This window comes from Phyllobates terribilis, unplaced genomic scaffold, assembly GCF_046119375.1.
Source record: "Phyllobates terribilis strain yellow unplaced genomic scaffold, ASM4611937v1 Scaffold_1__5_contigs__length_1240528914, whole genome shotgun sequence".
In the NCBI taxonomy this organism is placed as follows: Eukaryota; Metazoa; Chordata; class Amphibia; order Anura; family Dendrobatidae; genus Phyllobates; species Phyllobates terribilis.
Window position 1 is genome coordinate 298,842,808 of NW_027362761.1, and position 14,182 is coordinate 298,856,989.

The window sequence follows — 14,182 nt, forward strand, 5'->3', positions numbered from 1 at the left end:
CTGGTGTTTTGTGGAAAAGCACATGTACACTGTGTTCCAAATTATTATGCAAAAAGTGTTTAGGAGTGATAAGGGAAGAATTTGTTTGTTTGTCAGTTAAACTCATTGATGGTGATGTGTGTCAGGGCTCTTTATATCACTGTAAGCAATTGCAGACACCTGTGCTAATTAGTTTGGCAGGTGTGTCCAATGAAAGGCAAGACTACTTAAGAAGGCTGTCTCACATTATTAAGCAGCCTACATTTTCTGCCAAAATGGGAAAGAAAAAGGATGTGTCGGCTGCTGAGAAGCAACAAATTGTGGAGTGTTTAGGTCAAGGCATGACTACAATCAACATTGTGCGATGATCAGGATGAAGTGTCTTGGCAATCAAGAAGTATGTAGCTGATTCACAGTACACACGTGTGCGTGCTGATAAGGGCAAATTGAGGACTCTTTCCTACAGGCAATTACGTCAGGTTGAAAGAGCAGCGGCAAAAAAGCCTTGTCATAGCAGCAGACAAGTTTTTAAAGCTGCTGGTGCCTCCAACGTCCCCCGAACAACAAGATGCAGGGTCCTTCAGAGGTTTGCAGCTGTGCATACGCCATCCTGTCGACCTCCTCTATCCACTTCACACAAGCAGAAGCGGCTCCAGTGGGCCAAACATTACATAAAGACTGATTTCAAAACTGTTTTGTTCACGGATGAGTGCCGTGCAGCGCTCGGTGGTCCAGATGGATGGAGTGGAGGATGGCTGGTTGATGGACACCCCACGCAAACACGGCTACAGCGCCAACAAGGAGGAGGTGGCATAATGTTTTGGGCTGGAATCATGGGGAGAGAGATTGTCGGCCCCTTTAGAATCCCTGAAGGCGCTAAAGATGAACTCCATAATGTATGTGGATTTTCTCAAACAGCACTTCCTGCCATGGTTCAAGAAGAAGAACCGTGTATTTCACAGCAAGATCATTTTTTTGCATGATAATGCACCATCTCATGCTGCACATAAAACATCTGCATCTCTGGCTGATATGGGCATAAAAGGGGACAAACTTATGGTGTGACCCCCATGCTCCCCTGACCTCTACCCCATTCAGAACCTTTGGAGCATCATTAAAAGGAGTGTCTATGATGGCGGGAGGCAGTTCACATCTAAGCAACAGCTCTGGGAGGGTATTCTGTCCTCATGCAAAACAATTGAAGCAGAAACCATCCAAAACCTGACAAATTCAATGGACGAGAGAGTTCAGAAGCTCCTTTCGAACAAGGGGTCCTATTTGAAAATGTAACATCACCTAGAATAAAGTTTTGAGTTGAAAACTGTTTGATTTCAGTTTCTAACAACCTGCTAATGCTTATAATTTCAAAAATGACCATTTTTTTGGTCTTTATTAAAATGAAAAGGTTGATCGAAAAGTTTGGGGGATCTAAGAGTGTGGCAACCCAGTAGTCATGATTACTTCGAATTCTGACAATATGATGGTCATGCTGCAGGTAGTGCAGCAAGAAGGCACTTATGTGTCTTGCGCATCTCTGAGCCCCAAAATTATTTTCCGGGCTAGATGCAGCTAAAAATTATTATTAATTTTAAATCTGGTGAAGCTTTAGTATAGATGGCCTAATAGGATCAGTGCAGCACACTGCTACAAAGCCCAAATTATTTTCCAGTCAAGATACAGATAAACATGATTAGTAATTTTAAATCTGGTGGAGCTTATTATAGATGGCCTAATAGAATCAGTGCTGCACACTGCTACAAAGCCCAAATTATTTTCCAGCCAAGATACAGATAAACATGATTTGTAATTTGAAAGCTTAAAACGGTTGGTAGGGTGATTTTAACCAATCATCAAGCTTTTACTCTCCCCAGGATGACACAGGGGTAGAAAAGTCGTTTCGGATCCATGATTTGTTCATCTTTATGAACGTGAGTCTGTCTACATTATCAGTGGAGAGCCGCGTGCGCTTATCTGTCAGCACACCACCAGCAGCGCTGAACACACGTTCAGACAGAACGCTGGCTGCGGGGCATGACAAGATCTCCAAGGCGTAAGTGGCTAGCTCCGGCCATTTATCCAGATTGGAAGCCCAAAAAGAGCAAGGGTCCAGTGACACAGTCATGGCTTCAATGTTTACTTGGAGATACTCCTGTACCATCGTCTCTAGGCGTTGACTATGTGTCAGACTTCTTGTCTCCTGTGGCCTTGCAAAGGATGGGCTAAAAAAGTGGTGAAATGATTGCGCAAAATTGATGTTACCAGCAGATACTGTGGTTCTGTTACGGTTTGAGTGATGAACACTTGACGGTCCCACGGTTGGCAAGTTAGAACTGTGAGATTCACTACGTGCACCACTGGTATTTTGTGGAAAAGCACATGTAAGATTCTGCAACAGTCTCTTCTGATACTCCTGCATGCGTGCATCCCTTTCTATGGCAGGAATAATTTCTGCAAATTTACTTTTGTACCAGGGATCTAACAGTGTGGCAACCCAGTAGTCAGGATTATTTCTAATTCTCACAATTTGGGGGTCATGTTGCAGGTAGTGCAGCAAGAAGGCACTCATGTGTGTTGCGCATCCAGGAGCACCAAGTTCCTGTTGTGTTGGTGGCGAGGTAACAATCATGCTTCCTTCCTCTGTCCTCTCCCCCCAACCTCGCACAACAGAAATGTGATCAAGGTCTCCCTCATCTGATGAGTCTTCCATCAGTTCGTCCTCCACTTCTTCCTGGGCTCCTGCACCTTCCTCACTAGTTTGGCTGCTACCATGCGCCCTGGTAAAACCATCTCCCCCACCCTCACATGCCTGCCGCCTTGGTGCTGCCGACCGTCTGGACCTTGCAGATGTTAGCCCTTCCGCATACAACTCCTCCTCCTCTACTTCCTCCACCTCCTCTTGTGCCACCACCTGACTCCGAATTCTGTTTAACATGTGCTCCAGCATGTAAATCACCGGAATAGTCATGCTGATAATGGCATCGTCAGCACTAAACATCTTCGTCGCCATTTCAAAACTGTGCAGAAGGGTGCATAGGTCCCTCATCTGAGACCACTCCTCCAGCGTGATTTGCCCCACCTCTGGATCTCATTGGCCCAGGCTATATGTCAGAACGTATTGCACCAGGGCTTGTCGGTGCTGCCACAGTCGCTGCAACATGTGCAGAGTTGAATTCCACCGGGTAGGCACATCGCATTTTAGCCGGTGAAGTGGCAGGCCCAACGACTTCTGTAGAGATGTAAGTCGCTGAGCTGCGGGATGCGAACGGCGGAAGTGATCACACAGCGACCGTGCCCTCTGCAGAAGGCCATCTAGTCTGGGATAGTGGGCTAAAAATTGCTGGACAACCAGGTTCAACACGTGAGCCATACAAGGCACGTGTGTGACATTGCCCCGGCGAAGGGCCGCACCCAGGTTTGCAGCATTGTCGCACACGGCCTTCCCTGGTTTCAGGTCCAGTGGAGACAACCATTCATGAAATTGGTTCTCCAGAGCTGACCACAACTCCTCAGCTGTGTGACTCACATTTCCCAGACATTTCAATGTAAAAACCGCCTGATGACGTTGAGCCCTACTGCCAGCATAGTAAGGAGGTGTGCAGGATCCCTTCTGCGCAGTTAGAAAGCTTGTGGCATGACCAGACAGGCTTTGGGTGCAGGTGGAAGACCGAGAGGAGGTTGAGGAGGCAGAAGCAGTGGAGGAACTTTGACATAAAGAGGATTGACGCACAACTCGTGGGGACGGCAAGACTTGGACAGCAGCCCCTTGTCCTGCTGTCACCATAGTTACCCAGTGCCCAGTCAGCGACATGTAACGCCCCTGTCCATGCCTACTCGTCCAAGTGTCTGTGGTGAAATGCACCCTGTCACACACAGAGTTTCTCAAAGAAGCGGTGATGTTGTGTGCGACATGCTGGTGGAGCGCAGGCACACCTTTCTTTGAGAAGTAGTGCCGACTGGGCATCTGGTACTGGGGCACTGCGACGGACATAAGGTCTCGAAAATCCTCTGTGTCCACCAGGCGGAAAGGCAGCATTTCTGTAGCCAAGAGCTTGCAGATGGTGAAATTCAACCTCTTAGCTTTCTCATGGCTAGGAGGAAATGGTCTTTTACTTGTCCACATCTGAGGGACCGAGGGCTGGCTATTGTGCTTAGACGGGGTTGATAAGGGTGTCCCCGGCAAACTGCCGGTCTGTGAGGAAGATGCAGGCGGACATGTTAGGTTGCCTTGATCCAAAGGTGGTGCTATCGATGTCGGACAGCGCTCAACACCAGCTGGTGTTACCACCTCCAAAGAAAATGATGACCTGCCAATCACGCTGGCTGTTGCGGGTAAAGAGGTGGCAGGTCTGCGCCCCAAAACAGGTGTGACTGCTGTCCCCCCAGTCACAGAGGATGAAGAGGCCGCGGATGCACAAGATATGGCAGACGGTGGTTGGCCCGGCCGGCTAGGCCGCATTGTAGCACACTGAGCTTCCCACTGCAACTTATGCTTCATGTCCATGTGCCGGTTCATGCATGAAGTACTCAAACTATGTATTTTTTGGCCTCTACTTAGCTTTTGCTGACAAATGTTACAGATAACACGAGTTGGGTCATCTTTATCGATCTGAAAAAATGCACAGGCTATGCAAGGCTTAGCACCCATGCGACCTGAAGAGCCACCACGACTTGTGGTGAGAGGCAGAGTTGTGTTTGAGGATGCAGTTGTTGACGTGCTTCCAGTACTACGTCTCTGTCCAGGAAGGCGCAACCTGACCTCGTCGTCACTAGCATCTTCCTCCACCTCCTCTGCTGACCTCATCTCTAAGCTGACTGTGGGTTGACAGTAAGTGGGATCTCCAACCTCATCATCATCACCCTGTGCGTTATCACACCCGTCGTCCTCAGAGCCAACCTGTTCCTGCCCTGACAAAAAACTAAAGTTGTCGCTCCAATCAGGTATTTGAGTCTTATCATCGTCTTCCTCATTGTCTCCACCAACAGGAGTTACAGTTTGGGAATGAGGGTCTACATTATGGTCCTGGATCCGACTCATAAAGATTCTGGGCATCAGTGCAGATCATTTCCTCGTCTGGATTCACAGAAGCGCTGGAGTCGACCTCTGATTCCCAGGCTATAGTATGAGTAAACAGCTCTGCAGACTCAACCATCTGTTCTACCTCATACTCAGACTGGCAGCTGGAGATTTGGGAGCTGTGAGGAAGCAAGTGCGATTGGGGTGACACCTTTGAGGACTGGAGTATTTGTGATGTTGAAGTTGATGTGGAGGAGAGCCCACTTAAAAGAGCACTTGATATCCGTTGAAGCACCTGCTGTTTTTGTGCCTCATCTGGAATTTGTAGCGATTGGCGTGGCCGTAAGAAAGGGATATTATCACATTGTCCGCTAAAAGAAGTAGACATTTTAGTTTGGCTGGAAGATGGTCTTTCTTCTGCAGATGTTACTGTTGCTTTAAAACCTACCCCACGGACACAATCTTTTTTCCCCTTCCCAACACGCCTATTCCCCTTTCCACCAGCAGCAGGCCTTTTTCCACTCATTTTGGTGGTTAACTAATTCACAACTCTGGAGTTGTTTGCACAAAAAAACAATGGATGGGAACCGAGCAGAGCTGAGTGGCCAAACTGTGGTATTAGGCCAAAACTATTGGCTGGGTTAGATGCAGAAAAAAATTATATTCAATTTGCAACCTGATGGAGGTCATTATAGATGGACTAATAGAACAAGTCCCACACACAGCTAGAAGCCCAAATATTTTTTCAGAGGTAGATGCAGAAAAATTTTTTATTCAGTTTGCAACCTGATGGAGGTCTGTATAGATGGATTAATAGAACAAGTCCCACACACAGCTACAAGCCCAATATTTTTTCAGAGGTAGATGCAGAAAAAAATATATTCAGTTTGCAACCTGATGGAGGTCAGTATAGATGGACTAATAGAGAAAGTCCCACACACTGCTAGAAGGCCAAATATTTTTTCAGAGCTAGATGCAGATAAAAATTATATTCAATTTGCAACCTGATGGAGGTCAGTATAGATGGACTAATAGAACAAGTCCCACACACAGCTAGAAGCCCAAATATTTTTTCAGAGGTACTGTAGATGCAGATAAAAATTATTTTTAATTTGCAACCTGATGGAGGTCAGTATAGATGGACTAATAGAGAAAGTCCCACACACTGCTAGAAGGTCACATATTTTTTCAGAGGTAGATGCAGAAAAAAATATATTCAGTTTGCAACCTGATGGAGGTCTGTATAGATGGATTAATAGAACAAGTCCCACACACAGCTAGAAGCCCAATATTTTTTTAGAGGTAGATGCAGAAAAAAATATATTCAGTTTGCAACCTGATGGAGGTCAGTATAGATGGACTAATACAACAAGTCCCACACACAGCTAGAAGCCCAATATTTTTTCAGAGGTAGTTGCAGAAAAAAATATATTCAGTTTGCAACCTGATGGAGGTCTGTATAGATGGATTAATAGAACAAGTCCCACACACAGCTAGAAGCCCAATATTTTTTCAGAGGTAGATGCAGAAAAAAATATATTCAGTTTGAACCTGATGGAGGTCAGTATAGATGGACTAATACAACAAGTCCCACACACAGCTAGAAGCCCAATATTTTTTCAGAGGTAGATGCAGAAAAAAATTATATTCAATTTGCAACCTGATGGAGGTCTGTATAGATGGACTAATAGAATGATGCTATGCCCAAAAGATTTTACTTCACTAGGTGCAGTAAAAAAATTGGTATTCTATACACAGGTGGTATATCTTGCAACACAGATAGGCTACTCCACTGACTAACACACTCTGCAATAGGCCAAAAAGGATTAGCTTTGCTAGATTCAGCCAAATGCTGTGAAAAAAACTTGCACAGCACTGGCACAGACCTGCCTGGCAAAAACTGATAGGAACTGATGTAACCTAGTCCTGAAAAGGACTCCAATTACAATTAGTCTTTACTCCCACAATCTATCTATTTAAGAGCACAGACCTGCCTGATAAAAGTCGTAGGAAATGCTGTAACCTAGTCCTTAAAAGGACTGCAATTACAAGTATTCCCTACTCCCAAGCTATCTGTAGATTTGTGCGAAAATTGGCTTGAAATTAACAAGGTATAGCGCACACAGCAACAGCGGTGCCGTCTAACACGCAGCTGCAGCAGTGAGAAAATGGTGGCGACGGGGAAAATGGCTTGGTCTTATAGGGCAAGGACATGTGACATACACTGCCAATGACACATGCCCTTGCTTGAGTGAAAAAAAGCACTTCGCTCCGTGTGTGCGCTGCTGATAGGCTGACAGATTGCACCTCCCCACTGTAAATGCGGGAAAGAGAAAAAAAAAATGGAGATCTTCATTATTCCTGCAGAGATCCATCCCCTGCCCCTCCCCCACCCCGCTGTACACTCAAACTGCGTATTAACATTAATTTTCATCATTACTGAGAAAAAATCCAGTTATGATTTTGGTGCACGAACAGTTATCGAACATAACCTCGAACAGCCGAATTTTTCTCAAATTGTTCGTGTTCGCCGAACGGCTCGAACACCGCCCAAAACAGCTCGAATTTGAGATTGGCGAACAGTTCGAGTAGAACAATGCTCATCTCTAGTTGGGAGTTCATTTGACTGAAAGAAAGAACCAGGATGTTGAACAGTCTTTGCGTTGTTTTGTGGTGGACAATCAAGAGGTGTGGTCTGAGTTTCTGCCTCTCGCAGAATTTGCTCTTAACAATCATACATCCTCCTCTGCTGGGTGTTCTCCTTTTTTTTTGTTGCACTGGGAGACATCCGTCTTTTCGTTCGTTCTCCAAATTGGGGTCGGCGGTGCCGGAGGAGGAGAATTTTTCCGGTGATTTGGAGAGAGTTTGGACTAATGTATGTTGCAATCTTCAAGAGGCTAACAAGAAGTCCAAGAAGTATTGTGGCAGGAAACGTAAGGAGGTTTTGTTTACTGTGTGTGACATGGTTTGGTTATCCTCGAAGAACCTGCGGTTTGGATTCCCTCTAAAAAACTGGGTCCTAAGTTTGTGGGTCCATTTAAAGTGCTTCATGTTGTTAACCCGTCTGCTGTTAGGTTGGATGTCCCTACTTCCTGGAAGATTAATCCTGTGTTTCATGTTTCCTTGTTGAAAAAGGATGATGTAACTGATAGGGATGCCACTGTCACAGTTCCTCCTGTTGTGGAAGACGACAAATATGAAATTTCTCGTATCTTGAATTCTAGATGGCATAGAGGGAGATTACAGTATCTTGTCTCCTGGAAGGGTTTCGGTCCTGAAGACAACACCTGGGTAAGGACGGATGATGTCTCTGCTCCTAGGATTGTTAAAGCTTTCCACAGGAGGTTTCCGGATAGGCCTGGGCCTGGAGGATCCGCAGGATCCTCATAAAAGAGGGGGTACTGTTAAAACCCTCCTGTTTGTTTTTTCCATCTTGTGTTTTGCGGTCACGTGACCATCTGCCTTTATATTCCAGCTCCACCCTTGTGGCTGTGCTGGACTTCAGTGTTTGACTGTTTCTCTAGCCTGATGCTTCGGTGCCTTTCTCTGTCAAGTTGGCTTGGTCTCTGGGACCTCTAGTACATTTTTGTCAGTTTGTCTTTTTGTGTTCTGCAACAACTTCTCTGTTCAGGAGGTGTCCCATTTTTGTCCCAGTCCTTAGTTCTTTTAGGGACCCCTCCCTTAATTCTATAGGTCGTTCAGACTAGCCGAAGACTAAGGCGGGTCTGTTCACTAGGAACAGGCAGCCCGCTACATCGTAGGGATTCAGCTTAGTTTTACTGTAGTGACAGTTTTCTCCTATCTTTCCTTAGTACATGTTGCAGATCATAACAATTCAGTATATACAGTGGTGGCCAAAAGTATTGGCACCCCTGCAATTCTGTCAGATAATACTCAGTTTCTTCATGAAAATGATTGCAATCACAAATTCTTTGGTATTATTATCTTCATTTAATTTGCTTGCAAGGAAAAAACACAGTAGAGATTGAAGCAAAAATCAAATCATTGATCATTTCACACAAAACTCCAAAAATGGGCCGGACAAAAGTATTGGCACCCTCAGCCTAGTACTTGGTTGCACAACCTTTAGCCAAAATAACTGCGAACAACCGCTTCTGGTAACCATCAATGAGTTTCTTACAATGCTCTGCTGGAATTGTAGACCATTCTTCTTTGGCAAACTGCTCCAGGTCCCTGATATTTGAAGGGTGCCTTCTCCAAACTGCCATTTTGAGATCTCTCCCCAGGTGCTCTATGGGATTCAGGTCTGGACTCATTGCTGGCCACCTTAGAAGTCTCCAGTGCTTTCTCTCAAACCATTTTATAGTGCTTTTGGAAGTGTGTTTTGGGTCATTGTCCTGCTGGAAGACCCATGACCTCTGAGGGAGACCCAGCTTTCTCATACTGGGCCATACATTATGCTGCAAAATTTGTATGTAGTCTTCAGACTTCATAATGCCATGCACACGGTCAAGCAGTCCAGTGCCAGAGGCAGCAAAGCAACCCCAAAACATCAGGGAACCTCCGCCATGTTTGACTGTAGGGACCGTGTTCTTTTCTTTGAATGCCTCTTTTTTTTTCCTGTACACTCTATGTTGATGCTTTTTCCCAAAAACTATACTTTTGTCTCATCTAACCAGAGAACATTCTTCCAAAACGTTTTAGGCTTTCTCAGGTAAGTTTTGGCTAACTCCAGCCTGGCTTTTTTATGTCTCGGGGTAAGAAGTGGGGTCTTCCTGGGTATCCTACCATATAGTCCCTTTTCATTCAGACGCAGACGGATAGTATGGGTTGACACTGTTGTACCCTCGGACTGCAGGGCAGCTTGAACTTGTTTGGATGTTAGTCGAGGTTCTTTATCCACCATCCGCACAATCTTGCGTTGAAATCTCTCGTAAATTTTTCTTTTCCGTCCACATCTAGGGAGGTTAGCCACAGTGCCATGGGCTTTAAACTTCTTGTTGACACTGCCCAAGGAAGACACAGGAACATTCAGGTCTTTGGAGATGGACTTGTAGCCTTGAGATTGCTCATGCTTCCTCACAATTTGGTTTCTCAAGTCCTCAGACAGTTCTTTGGTCTTCTTTATTTTCTCCATTCTCCATGTGGTACACACAAGGACACAGGACAGAGGTTGAGTCAACTTTAATCCATGTTAACTGGCTGCAGGTGTGATTTCGTTATTTCCAACACCTGTTAGGTGCCACAGGTAAATTACAGGTGCTGTTAATTACAGGAATTAGAGAAGCATCACAAGATTTTTCAAACAGTGCCAATACTTTTGTCCACCCCCTTTTTTAGGTTGGGTGTGGAATTGTATCCAATCTGGCTTTAGGACAATTCTTTTTGTGTTTTTTCATTGAAGACAAATTAAATGAAGATAATAATACCGAAGAATTTGTGATTGCAATCATTTTCTGGAAGAAACTGAGTATTATCTGACAGAATTGCAGGGGTGCCAATACTTTTGGCCGCCACTGTAGTAAAATCTTGGTCTCCTGTGCAGGACCTCTTCAGGCTGGTCTTCACAGTAGTACCGATGGGTTTGTAGAGCAACACCTCCACCCTCCCCCCCCAGGACCACAAGCTTTAACTTAAAAGCCACTGCCACAAATTAAAAGCAGCATTTAACTGGTTGCAACTTGCCAGCAATGTACATAGCACAGCTCAGTTCACGATAATATAATCCCAAAATCACAATTTATACCATACCAACATTTAAATCTATAAATTCAATATGATACATGCATATCTATTGTTATGATAGGCTACAAGCACTAAGGAAAGACAGGAGATCTGTCCCTACAATAGAACTAAGCTAGGTCCCTACGATGTAACGGGGAAACTGATCCTGCGATCAGACCCGCTAAAGTCCTCAGCTAGTCTGAACGAAGACCTATAGATGTGAGGGAGGGATCCCTACAAGAACTAGGGACTGGGAGAAAGATGGACACCTCCTAGCAGAAATTGTAGCAGTAAAAAGACAAACAAACAACATAGAACATAGAGGTCAAGAGACCTAGCTAAACTGACTGAGAAAGGTTACAAAGCACCTGGCTAGCTTAAGAGTAGAAATTACAATGAAGTCCAGCATTGTCAGAAGGGGGGAGCAGGATTAAATAGGCAAAAAAGGTCATGTGACCAGCAAAAAAAGAAAAAACCTAACAGGAGAGTTTTAACATCTATCTTATTTAAGCTATTGTTGGTTTATTTCTTAATGTGTTCTAGTTGAGTGACTTCAGTGTTTGAGAAATCTTTATTATTGCACATTATTATGTGTCTGGAGACACTATGAGATCTCAATCTGTGCATGCGTCGCCTCCGGCGGCCATTTTTCCGAAGTCCACCACAGTGAAAAGCATGGGCAGTGTGGGGATTCCCGACATTTTGTGAAAGCCCGTGGCCCCCTCCTGCCAGCCCAGGGCCCACAACATCGGCCAACTACTGCTGTAGCCAGCTTCCTGCAGCAGCGACCCTGCTCCACCGCATCCTGCCCCCATAAGCTAGATTCGAATTATAAGACGCACTCCAATTTTCTCCCCAAATTTAGAGGAAAAAAAGCGTGTCTTATAATTGGAAAAATACGGTATTTCTCCCAGAAAATTATTGCAATTACACATGTTTTGTTATACACATGTTTATTTCCTTTGTGTTTATTGGAACAGCACAAAAAACATAGAAAAAAGGCAAACTGGACATACTTTCACACAAAACCCCAAAAATGGTCTGGACAAAATAGTTGACAACTTAATATTTAGTTGCACACCCTTTGGAATAAATAACTGCAATCAATTGCTTCCTATAACCATCAACAAACTTCTTACACATCTAAACTGGAACTACCAGGAGAAGGCCGAGGTCGGAGTTCAGCACTGGACACTAGGTGTCTAGAATGAACCCCAAACTTTGCAGTTATGGTTCATTCATCTCTATAAATGGGCATTTGCTTTGTAGTACACAGAACAGATTTTTGTTTACTGTGAGGACTCGCAAGGAAAAAAGAAAGGAGTTTTCAATTCTTATAGCAGTATCCACTTCAACTATACTGAATCCATGGTGGGTAGCTACAGATGGATTAGCCCCATTTAATGGGTCTAATCAGTGTCTGGATTGACTCAAAGGCAGCTGAAATGCAAGGGACTTTCTTGGATTTTCTTTCAAGTCAGTGTTTGTTTTTTCAATGTGATAAATGAACCACATGATCATGTTCTCAGTTGATATAGCTAGGGTATATTTATATGCAGTAGACTTATTGCAGAAATTTCTTTGACTGAAAATCAGTTCGATAATTGTAATTGCTTCCATAGTATGTGTATGGATTTCTACAAATCCTAATCTTATCAATAGGACAAATCAAAAATCTAAGTAGCCTGCCAGCAGAGAAAGGGGTCTTACCGGCTGTTCTAAGGTGTTCTAATGTCCTAATAATATCACATATAAAAAAATTCACATATACTACTAATTTTTCGCACAACCCTTTTTTAGTGAGCCTATCATTATTATAAAATAAAAGCATATATATAAAATTGAATAAGTGTTCCTTCTATTATTTGTATGAAAAAAACATAATGTCATCTGAGCACAAACCAATTTTCTACTTTTCCACTATTAATTTATACTTACTGTGTCTAAATTGACAGATGTTCTGCCATTTTTCCAGTACATACAAATAGCAGGATAGAAAAAGAGCCAATGAGCAATATTTCTGTTTCTGTGTGTATTTTTTGTCCCTTTTCAAGGTTTTCCTGCCTTTTTCTCTTTATGATAATATTTGATCTAATTTTGTCATTGTATGTTAATCAGAAGTAAAATACTCCTTCCATCCAAAATTAATATGTATTTGTTACAGTTTATCAGATTTGCTTCAAACTGTTTGTTTTAGATAGAACAGATTATTGTTTAATCATCTGGTGAAAACTTACAAAAGTCGCCTTAAGCAGCATTATGAGATGAGTGATTGGCATTCTTTTAATGCTATTAATATTTTTACAATAATATAAAAAGGATAAATGTCATATTGTACGTCACAAGACCAGAAGTCCACCACAGGAATGATTCCTATTTCTTTTCATTATACTTTACCCTATGGCTCTCTTTGATTGGTCTCTCACCTAATCATATTCTGCTGCCTCTGAGTCATAAAGTAGAAAAACCACAGATTCAATTTTTATCTCTCTCTTCTTTTCCGAAATCTTATAAAAAGAATGTTCTGAAAATGAGGCACCTTGAAAGAATATTCTCTGCAGTCCAGAATATTTTAACAAGACACATCCATTTCATTTAACCTTTATTTAATTACACATTTTGATACTACAGAGCTTAAAATCCTGGTCTTAATATAGGGCAAGTGAACCAGTCGGACACATTATTCCTTTTTTCTCCTCTATTTGAACATAAATATTATCTATTTAATTTGCATCTATTTCCATGTTCCATTAAGTATTCCAGTATATCGGAAAAAGTTTTAGAGATAAAAGGAAAATAAGTTAAATAAATTAAGCAGTTATTATAACTTGTAATTTCAAGATTAATATATAATACATTTCTTTTTCTTTGAAACTAATATTTCTTGTTTTTTTAATTATCCCACCTTTAACCAGTTCAACTGGAAATGTAACAAAAATAAAGATGTTAGCTATCATAAGTCTGATTACTAGTGATGGTCGAGCACTGAAATGCTCGAGTGCTCGGTACTCAAATCAAGCAGGTCGGACACACGGATGGGCTTGATTCGAGTAATGAGTATAATGGAAGTCAATGGGAAACTCAAGCATTTTTCCAGAAGACCCTAAAAGGAGTACTGCTATTCACAGGTGCTGAGTAGTGACAACTCTGATCAAAGCCGCTGGCTCACGCTGCGCTCAACTAAACCCAGCGGCTCTGATGAGAGTTGTTGTCACTAGAGATGAGCAAACATTTCAATGTTTGGATCGGTTTACGATCCTTGAATTTGCAATATTTGCCGATTAATTAGTCGAACATTCATTGAACATACCCGAACTCCATTGGATTCAATGGGAGGCAACAACAAACGCATACACAACACATTCAAAAAGGGCCAAAAGCTGCCAAAACAGATCAAATTAGGAGCAGACACCAGGAAAGTGGCCTCAATTGACCCACAGTACCAATTTTATAATGGCACAGCAGCAATCTGCTTTGAATTGAACTTCAAAGTAAGACGAGGTG